At 38.8% G+C, this 15045-nt stretch overlaps 1 long non-coding RNA gene across 2 annotated transcripts in view; it reads left to right on the plus strand.

The window, feature by feature from the left end:
* Positions 1–15045, plus strand: part of LOC112676146 (uncharacterized) — a 45881-nt gene that overhangs the window by 26004 nt on the left and 4832 nt on the right. For both annotated transcript variants that reach the window (XR_004810688.1, XR_003146320.2), the window contains one exon: positions 4329–4427. This is a non-coding gene — a long non-coding RNA (uncharacterized LOC112676146). The remainder of the gene's footprint in view (positions 1–4328; positions 4428–15045) is intronic.

A 15045-nucleotide genomic window follows, 5' to 3' on the forward strand; every position in this document is an offset into this window, starting at 1 on the left:
CAAATGAAAAGACAAGAACTCAGTATCTGTTCTCAATTAAATGGTGTGGTCTTTGTGACTGATTAAATAATTTATTAGTCTTTTTCATGTTCTTTCTTCTCCATTCAAAGCAGCCTAATGAGAATGAAACACTGCTCAGGAACTATCAGGACACTGCCAGTTTATGAATCATGAGTTACATCTGTCACCTCAGTAGAAAGTTCTGTCTCCACTTAACAAATGATAGAACTGGTCTTGGTCACTGAAGTAAATAAGCAAGTAGTTAATTCTGTTGTTCTTTAGAGAGGCTCAGTGTGATCTTCTTCTTTTCCAACAAACACACTTATATCCAAAAAAAGAGGTAAGAGCCTTTGTTGAAGTCACACAGAGTCCAGATCAGACCTGGGACCAGAAACCACAGCACCTCCCTGCTGACCTAGAGGCTACCTCTTGGCTGTATTACTTGACTTTTTCTTAAGCCCTCTGCTCTTCAACTTGGTAGCCTGGAAAAACTCTTCTGGTTATGACAGTTGGAAAAAGCAACCCACCGCTGTATTATAGGATTTTGGTCAAGCAGAACCAAAGACTGAACATGACATTGACTTCTATCCAAAAACAATGATTGTTGGTGGTGTTCCATGCATTCCCACTGTCTGGCCGGGACATTTTACATCAGGTTCTCCTTGGTCTGTAGGGCTTATGAGATAGTTAACCTCTATGGACAGAACTCAAGAACTAGACATCCTGGTTCAAAGGGCAGTCCACAGGGAGAAAAGTCATGCAGCAATACTGAAACAAGCTTTGGACACAGAAGCTTGTGATTAAGTGCACTTAGGCAAATATTATTTACAAATTGAGCAACATTCCTACTGGTCATGCTATTGATGACTAATATACCCAAATCAGTGTGAGAGCTTCAAAATCATTCATTAAAGTAACAGAAAGGGATTTCTTATTTCTTCTCATTAGTTTTTCTTATGACCACTTCTCTGATGTTCACCAATACATGGCAAATCATTTTAATTTGTGAAAAGTTAGGCATAAAGAGATTGGTAAGAGAATATTCAAATTGACCATTTCAGCTATAGAAATTATTTAGAACCAAGGTGTGGCTAATTCCAAAACAAAAACCTTCTTTAGTCCTTCAGCCCAATTTTTTTCTTTGTACCAGTAAAATGCATCCTTCAGAAATAAAGAGGAAAAAAAGCATTCACCATTCCCTAAGATTTATATTCTTCTTCTTATACACAGTCATCTCTCCTGTTCTATTGCACTTTGTCGAACTTCTTTCCTCCTTTTTTCCCTCTTCCTCATCCACTGCCTTATTCATTTATTTGCTCATTCCTTGAAAAAATAGTTTTTGAGTCCCGAATGATAATCTAGGAGCTTGGTGATCATCACATCAAAGTAGATAGAAATCCTTGCCTTGGTGAAGTTTGCACTTTTCCTGAATGTTAATCCGCAGTACTGGGATAGTTTTGGAACTTCTGGAAGCCCCTGTCCTGTTGCTTTGGTCCACAAATGCTGGCCCTCCTCCACAGCACCTGTCTTTTCTCTGATGGAGGTGAGTGGCATGCCTGGGGCAAAAGGCGACCTACACACAAGCACTGCAGAACATGGGAACAGTGATAACAAACGCTTGATCCTGAGAGAGGACAGCACAACCAAATCAAGCCAAACCAAATTTAAGTCCAGTAACACAGCCCTTTTTATTCTGCTAGATAAAGCCAGGGGTTATTGCTATGATTCAATCTGGCATTAGAAGAGGGCAGGATTCAAAGCCACACAAACCTGAGGATGCATTTTAGTTCTGAGGACCCTGAGTAGGTTAAATAACCCCCTTAAGTCTCAATTCCCTCTATTCTTAAGTGAATTTAAATTAAAATAATTTGCCTTGTGGGTCTATCATTATTTTACTCATTCATTCATTCATTCATTCATTCATCCAATGAGTATTTATTAAGCACCAGATATATACCAGGTCTTATTGTAAATATTGGGACTATAACAATGAAGAGACAAAATTCTTGCCCTCTTGGAGCTTACATAAAGAGAATATTGTCTATTTTCATGGAAGTCTTGGAACCCAGCATGTATGTCTTCATTACGGTCTACTTTAACTTGCTAGACAGATGAGCTCAGTTGGGCCACATGCAGCAGGGAAACAGTTTCAGTTGGTGATGTCTTTTCATAAACTATAGTAAAATTATCTTGTACCTCTTGGAAAAGATGTCACATGAGTGTAAATAAGAGCAGAGAAAGTATCAACTAGTAATGATACTTTCTGCTGGGTGTTCAATGAGGCATAAGATTTGAGAAAGAAGCAAGGCTGGGGAAGACTTTTGGGGCTGGGTATCAGCTGTATCACCCAAGCAGCAAGACGCTATCTAGTGCCCAGGACACCAAACTCCATCACTGAAGGATGCTATCTTCCAGTTCCATAGCCCCTTTGGTGCCTGGTACATATACAGTAAATGCTCAGTGTCTGGTATACAGTAAAATGTTCAGGATTCACTGACTGTTGAATAAGTTTAGGTTTTTTATTTTAGATGATGATAGTTAATACTTAGCACTCAGTATGTATCAACACACTCTTCTAAGACCTTCACACGTATTAACTTATTTAATCCTCAAAATAATAACCCCAAGAGGCACAGAGAGGATACAAATTTGTGCCAGTTTTAGTGACAGAAGCAGAATTTGAACCTAGGTGGTCTGGCCCCGGTTCTGTGCTCTTAACCACTGTGTTACTACTGAATCTCTTGGTTGGTGTAATTCTTTAAGTTATTTTAAATTTTATATTTTATTTAAAATGTTCATTATTAAGTTTTTATTCTTTTATTCATATAATATATATATCATATTTATATAATTCAAAATCCAAAAGGCACAAAGAAGCATAAAACTAGATTTCTCCCTCCTTGCTCTCATCCTTCAGCCAATGAGTTCTCTTTCCTAGGGGCAGCCCTTAGGTGTCTTGAGCTCTAATTCTGACTCTGCACTCTCCAGACTTGTAATTTCAGCCAGAACACTTAACCCTTCTGTGCCTCAGTTTTCTTATCTGAAAAATGGGCATAATAATGACAGCTCCTTCATAGAGTTTTTATGAGGATTAAAAGTAAGTTAATATATGTAAAATGCTTAGAAGAGTAACTGTTACAAAGTCGATGTTGTTATTAATCTTGGATATCCTTCTAGACATTTTATTCATATGCAAGATATAGGCATATATACATACACATATATGTATTCCCTCCTTCCTCTTCCACCTCCCCTTTTTTGTTTTAGGGGCAGGAGCAGAGGGGGAGAGAGAGAAAGAATCTTAAGCAGGCTCTGTGCTCAACATGGAGCCCAACCTCACAACCCTGAGATCTTGACCTGAGCCACGAACGAGTTGAATGATTAATCAAGGGAGCCACCCAGGTGTTCCACTTCCCCCCTCTTTTTACAAATAATTTTCTGCACATTACTTTTCTCACATTACAATCTTAAAACTTTAATTTAAAATAAGTTCGTGAATATATTTTCTTTTAGATTAATGCATTCTCAGCCTTTCCAATGTATCTCTGCTTGAAGAAAGTTAACTGGTTTCCCACTACTGTTCTTTTATGAGCTCTCATTATTGACAGAAATTGAGGAGGAACAGCCATTCTGAGGGCAACATGCGATTGACAGGCATTAACAAAGTCAGTTAATGAAAAACAAGTGGTGGTATGGATTCTGAACTTTTGAAACTGGTTCTCATCTCTGATACTGTGGTTCTGGCAGTATCAAGAATTTTTGCATCATGGGGTTGGATGGTAGCGATTTGGCTGGAAGGTGAGGGCCAGGATATGTGTCTTAAAGCTGCATTTGCATAGTAAGCATGCTGTTTTCACCTGGATTTAATATTTATTTAGGGTGAGGGTGTTTGTGACAGAAGCAGAATTTGAACCTAGGTGGTCTGGCCCACCTAGGGCCAGAAAATTATGGGGGAGAAACTGTTTTCTTCCCTCTATGACCCATGCCCATGCCAGATGGCACCACTGTCCTTGGCTCTACCATTTGGAAAAACAAAACAAAATTTAAAAACAAATACAAAACACAGAGAAACATAAGCCTGATTTGCCTGCAAGGCCTCCTGCGTGTAGGAGATGAGCTACAGCTTTGGCCCAGTTGGGAGCGCATTACAACTCCAGAGAGTCAGCTACTGAGAAGACAAGAGAGAGGGGTTAGTTTTAATTATGATTGAATCTTTATGGGAAGGGTAATTGACTCTTACATGGGCAAAAGAAGTGCTTCCAGGAATAGGAAGGTCTAGACACTGGCTGTTGACCAAATCCTCTCTAATTTGCTTTCCATGGTACCAGGACTCAGGAGGAGTGGCTTATGCAGGATTACAGAGGCCTCCCATTCCAGGAACAAAAAGACTGCAGCTGCCAGCAGAGAGCACCACAGACACTGAAATGGTATGGCCTGCACCTCCCGCAAGAAAAGTGAGGGTGGTGGTGAAGGGGAATAGGAATCTACAACCACAGACATACATAGACTCTCTCAGATCCTGACTTGTTCTTAGAAATAGAAAGAAAGTTGCAGGGACAGCTCAGCACTGCCTTTAGTCTCTGGACTAAAGGGGACCCTTACAAACTCCCCAGATATTTAGGACAGGAACAATCTGTCTCTCCAACCAGTCTGAATGGCTTTTAGATCACAAGTTATCCAAGAATGTCTGGGAAACCCTGCAGCTGCATGCTGTCTGGTGAGGAAGGTTCAGGGACACCACACTAGACCATGTCCCACCTTGGTAAGCTAGAGGCCACTGAGTAACCCCAGGGCCCCTTGGCCCTGGGCCCTCAATCTTCAGGATCTTCCAAATCAGAAACTCCATCTCAAACTCAACCCTCTTCACCCTTTCCCAAACCAGCACTGAAAGGCTCCTTATGCAACAGGAAGTCCCCAGGGAGGGGAAGAGCTTGGCTGGGACAGTATCACCTTCAGGGACTGCTGCTTCACTGGCTTTGGGGACACAGCGTTTGCTTCACATGGAATGCGGACGCTGTGTGGTTTCCTAACTGTTTCAGCTGCTCTGAACAAATGAGCTTCCTGCTCTCAGGGAATCGAAACCACATAGTTTCACTCTGTCCTGTTGTGTTGTCAGCTGGCTTTTAGCATTCCCCTGTCCCCACACAAACCTCAACACAGATCCTTTGCATGGATTTTTGTACAATAGGAGCTTTCATTCCTGCTTTGGCACCTGCAGCCCTGGGTTGACAAGTGCCATGAAGCAGAGAAAGCATTTACCAAAGAGTGTGGGGCTGGGGACCCTGCTCTGTGCAGCAGTAGAGCAGAGGCAAGTAGGAGTAATACACATGCTTGCAGAAAAGGGAGGGGAGCTGAATCTTGGGGGAAATATTCCTGCTGCTACCCTGAGTGCTCTGAATGCTTACTGCATTTGCACTGTGCCAGGTGCTAAGAGCAATACCCCCATCGTTGCCCTTAACATGTTTGGAGCTTCCAGAGGGAAAGAGACCACAGAACCAAATGTACAGTCAAGATTTCTGTTTATAAGCCACAAAATCCATCTTTAATAAGAAGGCTAGCTCCGGAGCCAGGCTCCAAGTCCTCCATTCTGTCCTTCTTAGTTACTAGCTATAGGGCTTCTATGGCAATTCCTTAACCACTCTATGCTTCATACTCTCATTTGTCTATGAAGTCTTCAGCAGTATATGTCACTTAGAAGGATTACAATGGCGAATATATGTGAACTGATCGGAGCAGTGCCTGACTCATATGAAACATTCAGGAGATGTTAGCTAGCATCATCAATTGATGTTCAATTAAAAGGCCATGGAAGCAAATTTAGAAAATAGGTAGTCATCAAGAGAGGTTGAGAAGCACGATTCATACCGAAGTTTATAATTAGAACACTACCTCTAGCACTACTGCTACCCCAGCTGGTCACTTCCATGGCCACTACTGAACATGAATGTATTTGAAATCAACTATAAGTTCATTTTTTTTCACTTCTCTAAAGTCAAGGTTCTATATGGAAGCAAATAATTGCCACAGCCCAATTTACTTAAGACCTCTGTGTCAGGGCTGGGCAGAAGTTGCAGGTTCTACCTCTGCTTTCTAGACTGGGTGGTTGTGTTCTGTCTTCTATAAAGGCTCACACAATAGTGGATCCCACCACTGTGGAAAGGGAAACATCAACCAAAAAAAAAAAAAAAAGAAAAGAAACGAAAAGAAAAGAAAATAGACAAATGTCCTTACAAAAATGAGAGTTCTGTAGCAAATGTAGGGCCACAGCATTTACTATCTCTTCCTGGAGGAGTCAGGAGCTTCCTCCTAAGCCTGGACCTCCTTCAGGGCCCTCTTAGTTTAGTAGATGGCCTCTTCATGAATTTAGTTGCATAAGCTAGAATCCTAGGTACCATCCTTAACACACCCTCTCTAACCTGATACTTGCAGTTCATCACCATGCCCATTAATTTCATTGCCTAAACATCACTGAAATCCACCCACTTTCCCTCATCTTCCTCATCCAGGCCACCAACACTGTGCTGTTAGATTATCACACTAACTTCAGTTCTGATCTCCCTATATTAACTCTATCCTCTATTTAGTCTATTCCTCTCTAACAGCCACAGTGGTCTTTTCGAGATGCAAATCTGAGACTCCATCATCCTTTCAGCTTTTAATAGTTTTGTAAATCTCTTAAGTTAAAGATGAAACTCATTAACGTGCAGAGTTCTGCTTGCTTTGGATTCTACCTCCTTTCTCAATTCAATGTCCTCCCTCCCTCCGTACCTCCACTTAACCCAGTGCTCTTCTTCTAGTCTCTAGTATCCATATGCCCCCTCTTGCCAAATGCCCTTACCCATGTAGGGCACTTTCCTTCCCTCTCCTCTTTTTTATCCCCATCATTATTCAGTGCTTACATGAAGTGTTACTTCCTCATGGGAGCCTCCACCGACCTTCCTGACCAGGACAAATTGTTTCATTGAAACTCTTACAGCATACTGAATCTCTCCTAGAGCAGCTTTCACCACAATTGCCAACTTTCATTTGTGTGATTATTTACATGATGCATGAATACAGGAACCATGTATGATTTAGTCTACCACTGCCTAGCATCTCCCATTTGTTGAATGAATAGATGGATGAAAAATGGCTCCTCAGTGGAGGTACATAACCCTTGATCTTGAGGGATGAATAAGAATTTGTTGAATAGAGGAAAAGGGAAATAAAAACATTCCAGAAGAGGAAATAGGGTATAAAAAGTCTCAAGGCCAGGGGTGCCTGGTGGCTTAGTCAGTTAAGCATCTGTCTTCCACTCAGGTCACGATGCCAGGGTCCACTTGTCCCTCTCCTTCTCTCTCTTCCCCTACTCCTGCCTCCATATGCTCTCTCTCATTCTCTTTCTCTCTCAAATAAATAAATAAATAATCTTAAAAATAAAATCCCAAGACAGGGCACCTGGGTGATTCAATTAATTGAGCGTCATACTCCTGGTTTCAGCTGGGGTCAATATCTCAGGGTAGAGAGATGGAGCTCCATGTCCCCATGGCTGCCTCCACACTCAGCAGGGAGTCGGCTTGAGATTCTCTCCCTCTGCTCCCTCCACCCCTGGTCTCTCTATCTCTCAAATAAATAAATAAATAAATAAATAAATAAATAAATATATACACACACACACACCTATACAAATACACAAATACATATATATTTGTATACAAATATATATATATATATATATATATATATATATATATATATATTTAAGTCCCAAGGCATGTGAAGGAAAAAAAGCGTGTTTAGAAAAAATTTAACATGGCTGGTGTACAAAACAAGTGATGGGAGATGGGAGATTGGCGGAAATGGATAAAGAAGGGAAAGATGGAATAAAAGTGGCAAATAAGGCTGGTGAGCGTCAATGCCTGGTTGCAAAGGTCCTTGAAAGCATGCTAAGGAATTTAGACCTGCTTTTCTCTGTGAATGTGCAGAAGATCTGTATGTCTAAGCAGACAAAAGTCATGATCAGAAATGCAAACGAAGGTTGAAGCAAGAATATACCTTCTGTCTTTAAAATTTTTAATATCAAATTAGCAACTATTTGTACTTCCACAGCAAAATTTTACTCATTCATTGTAGAATTAAAGAAAGTTAAAATTATAAAAACACCTAAAATGATGTTTCAAGTAAGTGCAATCTTAACTATCAGATATTTTCCCTATTTCCAATAATTGTCCCCCAGATGATTATTATTCACATTCTAGTAACAGATGTCATATGACCAGCATGTAAAAACTGGTTACATAGAAAATTGGTTACCTGATCACTCAATAAAGTGCCTCTAATTTCAGTTCAATATATTATTCCTACTACATTGATGATAATAGCTATGGTAGGATTTAGTTTTATCCAGTTCTTTTTTCTTTAAGATTTTATTTATTCATTTGACAGAGAGAGAGAAAGAGAGAGAGAGAACAAGCACAAGCAGGGGAAGCAGCAGAGAGAGAGGGAGAAGAGGGGTTCCCACTGAGCAGGGAGCCTGACATGGGGCTTGATCCCAGGACCCTAGGATCATGGCCTGAGAGAAGCAGACATTTAATGAGCCATCCAAGTGCCCTGATCCAGTTCTTAAAATAAAAAACTGTGCTTCTCAAATTCTTTGGTCTTAGGGCCCCTTAACACACTTAAAAATTACTGAGGACTTCAAAGTACTTTTGTTTATGTAGGTTACAATGATAAATATTTACCATACTAGAAACTGCAACTTAAAATTCTTTTAAAGATTTTATGTATTTATTTATTTTAGAAAGAGAGAGAGAAAGAGAGCATGAACAGGGGCAAAGAGCAAAGGGAGAGGGAGAACCTCAAGCAGATTCACGTGCTGGGCATGGAGCCTGACACGGGGCTGAGATCGTAACTTGAGCCAAAATCAAAAGTCAGATGCTCAACTGACTGAACCACCCAGGCATCCAACAACTTAAAATTTTAAAAGTATTTGTTAATTTATTTTAAAATAGGTTTTTCTTTATATGTCAACATAATTAAAATCTTTTGTGAAAACAGCCTTATTTTCTAAAACAAAAAAAAATCTCATAATAGAAGAACAGTTGGATTCTCTTAGTTAATCTGATTTTGATCTGTTCAACATTTAATCTGCATTTAATCTGTTCCAATATGTTGTTTTCATTGAAACATATGAATGAAATCCTGCTTCAAACAGATATGTAGTTGGAAGAGGGAAGAGTGTTTTAATACCTTTTTTAGATAATCATGACACAATCACAACCTGACAAGCACTGTTTCTTAAGGATCAGCTGCAATATGGAATATGAAACCATATCAATGAATCTTCCCATGCATTTGTACACTGAAATGCTGTCACCTTTTGGCACTTTGAATGGATCTTTTACCCTTGAGTAGGTAAATTGCTAATTCATTGTATTGTGCAAGTCTTCCAAGATTTTCCAAGATTTTTACACATCTAATATATAATCTGTAATGTTATACATAAACATATTACATCTATAACATATAATGATATAATGACCCTATATCAAAAAATTATATTCATTATACCACTAATCTTATCAGAAAATAGTTTTAATACTGGGAAGCAGTCAAGCTCCTGGTGACAGACACAGATAAGTTTTCAAAAATCTAATTTTACTTGAAAGCTTAAATTCTATTATTAGCAACAAATTCCACAGTCGTGTTCTTTCAGGTAACAGGCTGACTTTGTTAATTTTGAGAAAATGTCTCCCAAATACCCGTGTCTGGATAACTATAATTTGTCATTTTTTCAATGAAAAGAGTGTCCCATTAAAAGCATATCTAGTTTAGTTTGAACTCAAATAAGTGCACACCTTCGTTTTTAGACAATCACCATACTTCAGTGTGCAGGTGAGGCACTTTATCCTTTATTTCCAATTTTGTCACATAGCATAGTAAAACAAACAAAGGTACTCAAAAGTGAAGATTGAATAAGATTAATCTTTTCTTCCTGCTTCATCAGGACAACTTTACGTGAAAGCAGAATCATTTTTTTTCCACTGCAAACATAGTAGTGAAGAATACAATGGTTGCTAACACGTTTTGGTGCTCTGCTTTGATTTTTGCTTATGCACCAGCAGTTTTACCCATCACTGCTTTTGTACATCCAGTGAAGATGTCAACAGAGATCAAAAGGCAAATAATATATTATTATTATGAAAAGTGTTTTGGCTCCATGAACCATGCAGAAGAATCTGGGACATCCCCCAGAGTGAACAACACTCTGAGAACCACCAATATAGAAAGGTAGAACCCTAATGATTTGTTTACAATAAATAATGTGGCTCAGCCTATAGCCTAATCTAATTCATGGTTTTACTGTGTTCACAAAAGTCTACCTTTGCATGGGTTTTCACTATTTCAAGAGCAATGTGGTAAAGGAAATGATGACAAGTCAAATGAAAATTTAAAAACAAAAAAAGCTTTCTGGTGACTCATCAGTTTTTGGTCATTACAAAGGCTCCCTTGCTTGTACAGCAAGGAGTCATTTACTTCAAGCCTATCTATGGTCATTATCACTAAATGATCCATTTAGTGACTCTCTCAGCAACCAAGTCCAGTCAATGACAGTGGGTAAGCAACTTTGAAAGTTTGGTTAAATGTCATTGCACTAAATAGCTTTTCAGATAACCAGAGCTGAACAGAATAGCAAGGGGTGATATGGGCCTTCCCTTCATTAATGGAAGAAGTAATACTTCAAACAACATTACTGTCAAAATATTTCTCTAGTGATTCACTTTGTAACACGTTTATTCTGACTGAGCAGGAAAGTCTCCAAGATTTCACCTAACACCTTATCAAAGTGACACATAAAAAAGTCAGACCAAGACTTTTCAAAGGAATTGCCCAGCCCATGCTGAAAGCTATAGGGAAAGTCAGCTGATTAATCCCAGGCATTTTGAAACTTGCCAACAAGCAAAGGCAGGCACAACATCTGAAAGGCCATTTGAGAATGGTTCTGCCAACAGGGCAGGAACAAGCCATGTTGACTCTTGTGGTTTCCCCATTTCATGTTGGAGCAAGGGCTTGAGCCTCAGTTTCCCACAGTGGGTGGGTTTCTATGAGTTATGATTATGTGTGAATATAAGGTCACTTGATTTGTCCATAGTTACAAAGAAAGGGAAGGAAGAAATATTCTTCTATTCTAGTGGCATAAGAGCATAAGAACCATGCTTTAGTCATTGATCCCTAAAGTATAACCATTAGCAAGGCATAAGTATGCAGTCCTGGCACAGAGAGGAGCATTTCCTATTATTTTTTTTAAATAATCTTATTTTTCCATATGTTTGAGGTCACAGATGTGCAGGCATGGGGGGTTAATGTTAGAATCTTGGGTATTTCCCTTACCTATTTCTCAGTATAATTCCAATGCCCTGTGCTGCTCATTATGGTAGGTATGTCCAGAAAGTCAAGTTATTCAATAAAATCAGGACCATCTGAGTCAGTATCATCTTCCTAAGAAATACCTAATTATAAAACCCCAACCCTAACAAAAAAAGCCCAACTCATTACCCTGGTATAGGCCTCCATAACCAAGACCTTGCCTACCCCCATAAATGCCTTTGCCTTCATTTCTTCATATGTCTTATAGGTTTCAGAAGCTTGGAAGTGCCTGCAGTACCCTTACTGCCTTCTTGAACACCTATCCCCAATCTTCTTCTTGGCACTTGCTGTTCTAGAATGCCCTCTCTCTTCTTCTGGTAGAATTCCTAACGTTTTAAGACTTGGCCAGATCTCCTAATGTTTTAAGACTTGGTATCATCAACCTTCTACTCCCATAATATTCTGTGCTAGCCCCTCATGCTACCTTGTCACTTTGTTCACTCACTTGTCTCTTCTATTACTCAAGGTTCCTTAAGGGCAGACATCCTGTCATTAACTTCCAAAAATCTAGCAAAAACACAACATAAGAATGTCTCAATGGATGCTGGCTAAATATACATATCGAACTTCAATCATCCCTTTTACATTCATCTTAAACAATTAATTTGAGTTTCTCACTATAAATGAGTCCTTTCTTAAAATATAATTTTATCCATAGTCCCAAACTATCACCTCTGTTTATAGTTGATCCTTGAAAAACACAGGTTTGAACTATGTGGGTCCACTTATATGGAGATTTAAAAAAAATAAATACACTCCAGTATATAAATGTATTTTCTCTTTCCTACAATTTTCTTAACAACACTTTCCTTTCTCTAGATTACTTTATTGTAAGAAAATGATATATAATACATATAACATACAAAATATGCGTTAATTGATTGTTCATATTACTGGTAAGGCTTCCAGTCAATAGTTGGCTCTTGGTAAAAGATTTTAGAAAGGCAAAAGTTATACAGGGATTTTTGACTATGCATGGAATTGGCATCTCTAACCTTCACATTATCCAAGGGTCAACTGTACTTTCTCCTTTGGAGATATCTCTCTTCATTTCCAAAATTAAAAGATCTTTCTTCATTCCTCCCCCCCTCACACATTATCTGCCTTCTCAAAATATAAATAAATAATTTAAGTTACCTCATTTATAGGTATGTAGAACTAAGTCTTTACAAATATCTGGATATTTAAAATATTTTTTCTTAATTATCTTAAAACTAAATCAAGACAAGCTGGGGTTTGGGGTCAGGGGAGGGCAGGCAGGGGGAGGAGAATGGAAATGAGCTTGCCTTCCATGCAGTCTGATGTGTCTTGGAAAGGTCCAGTTGTCACCAGAATGTAAGCTCTGATTTTGGGCAGGTCTTTTGCAGCCTCTTTTCTGACTCCGCCTGCCCCCTTGCTTCTTCAGATTGACCTTGTTTGGGTCCAAAGAAGTACAGAGTAAACATCAATTTGAGGCAGCTCATCCTAATGATGATGGCCGTTAGGACTTCAATTTTCCTTTTAAGCCTTGAAAGCATTGAATGTTACAAATGGAAGAGACTTGAGAATTTTTTAAGGAGGGAACTGAGCCCGACAGAGGTGAAGTAAATAATTTGACTACAAGTTCTCCTTATCAGGAGAGGAAAGGAGTAAACCAAAAAGCAAGAAAAAGACCTCTACAGAATGGGCAACCTGTATACCTTTAACTGTGTGCACCTCTTCCAGTCATAAGGAGAAAGAAATAAGAAAGCTGCCTTACACTTTCTTTTTAAACCTACCCAAATGTTAATATTGCAATAAATAAAGAGCAATACCTGTGTTCTCATTCAAGTTCTTGAGTTAATAATCTAAATCAAAAGAATTATAATTACAGAATTGAATAAAATTGCTTTCATTTTAAATGTAAAAACACATGGTTTATAAATATTTTTATCTTTCCTGAACCAACCTACTTGCCAACATGCTTGTCTTCACTGGGCTAGAAAACTGGGGGAACTTTATAGAAATATCTGAATAGAGGTACATGAATATCTTTTCTATCTGTGTTAGGTGCTCCAGTACAGCAGTTCTACCTAAATCTTAAATTCTTTAGGTTGCAGACATCTTATCTATACACCAAACTTGTATTTATTTTAACCATTTTTGCCAAGGACACCACTTCTTCCTTTTTTTTTCTATTCTTAATGACAGTAGACATGAGCATAATATCCAGTTACAGCTCTCCAGGCAAATGCATTAGAAAAAAAATGTAAAAGAGAATGAGAATATTTTATCCCTGTAGTCCTTATGCTGATGCCCATCAGGCCTGCTTCCTGATTCCCTCCAGGACTTGGCTCCCTATGCCAGAAAAATGTAAATTTTCTGAATCATGATCACAGCCCCAGCTAAATAATGTTCCACTACAGTGGTGGAATATGTGCAAACCAAATGTTTTCTCCAACATTATGGTACTTCCCATAATCCAATGTGAAGGAAGGTCAAGAAGCATCAGCCCCAGGCTGACCATCTGCTGATGTGTCTCAGGAATGACCAAGAATAAATTCACCTTCTCCCTGTGAGATAGGAGTCTAAGACTTTGTCCCAAGACATGGGTATTCTCATAAAGAGGCCTTGCTGGAGAAGCTCTTCACTCCTATGATAGTTTAAAGCCTTCTAGAATCGTTCCAAGGAAACCAGATGCCCTCAGTAAAGAAGGAAAGAAGCCTCAGTAGCATGAAGGTGCAGCTTAGAACAGTTCTGTGGATAATTCATACAGAAAGAACACCAAACACTCATTCCATCAGAACAGACTATAAGGATTGTCATCACTTAGGTCAGGAAAATGTCAGTATTTCAAATCTGGATAGAATAGTATTAGCATCAAGCCAAAAAGGTCAAGCAAGTCAGCAGTAAATAGGTGAAATGTGTCTGAAGCATAATTTTTGATGAAACCAGGTTGACTCAATACAGAGATTTTAAATATTTAACACCAATCTTGTTATAAATGTAGAACAGCTGCTTTTCTTTTTTCCTTAAAAAATTATTTTTATCAAGCAAAATAATTCTAAGAATGCATTTTCTAGTAATTGAGATGATTAACCTCAACGTTCTATTTATAATATACAACCACACGGAAAAAAAAGAGCATAAAGGCAGGATAGTTTACTTAATTCACAAATTCTTTGTTATTTCCCATAGAGTGAGCCTCACATCTGGAAAAGCTCATGCAATTAAAAAGTTTGTCCCAAAAAAGACTATCAGAAGAAATTCCAAATATATACTGTTTTTTGCACTGTTGGTTGAATCTAATGGAAAACTTTAGAATGCAATAATATATTAATAAAGGAGGTAAAAAATGCCACATTCCATATTATAGCTTCATAGGACCTGAAGAGACTGAAGTCTGCTGAAGACTGTTTCCTTCCCCAAAGTTAGGATTGCACCAAAATAATTTTAGAGAGTTCACCGCATAACTATTTAGGAATGGAACTCTATGCTTCCAGTGGTCATGTGTCCTGGTGATTCTTTGCAGCCACGAAGGCTTCCTTTGTTCCTAACTTGAATCCATCCCGTTGTCAGTTAAGCCTATTATCTTCTCCCTGAGCACAAAGCCACTAGACGAAGTCACAGATCCAGCAGCCTCCTGCTGTTCCCCCAATCCCTACAAATGCACAGTGGTCA

The sequence above is a fragment of the Canis lupus genome, chromosome 30, assembly GCF_003254725.2.
Source record: "Canis lupus dingo isolate Sandy chromosome 30, ASM325472v2, whole genome shotgun sequence".
Classification (NCBI taxonomy): domain Eukaryota; kingdom Metazoa; phylum Chordata; class Mammalia; order Carnivora; family Canidae; genus Canis; species Canis lupus.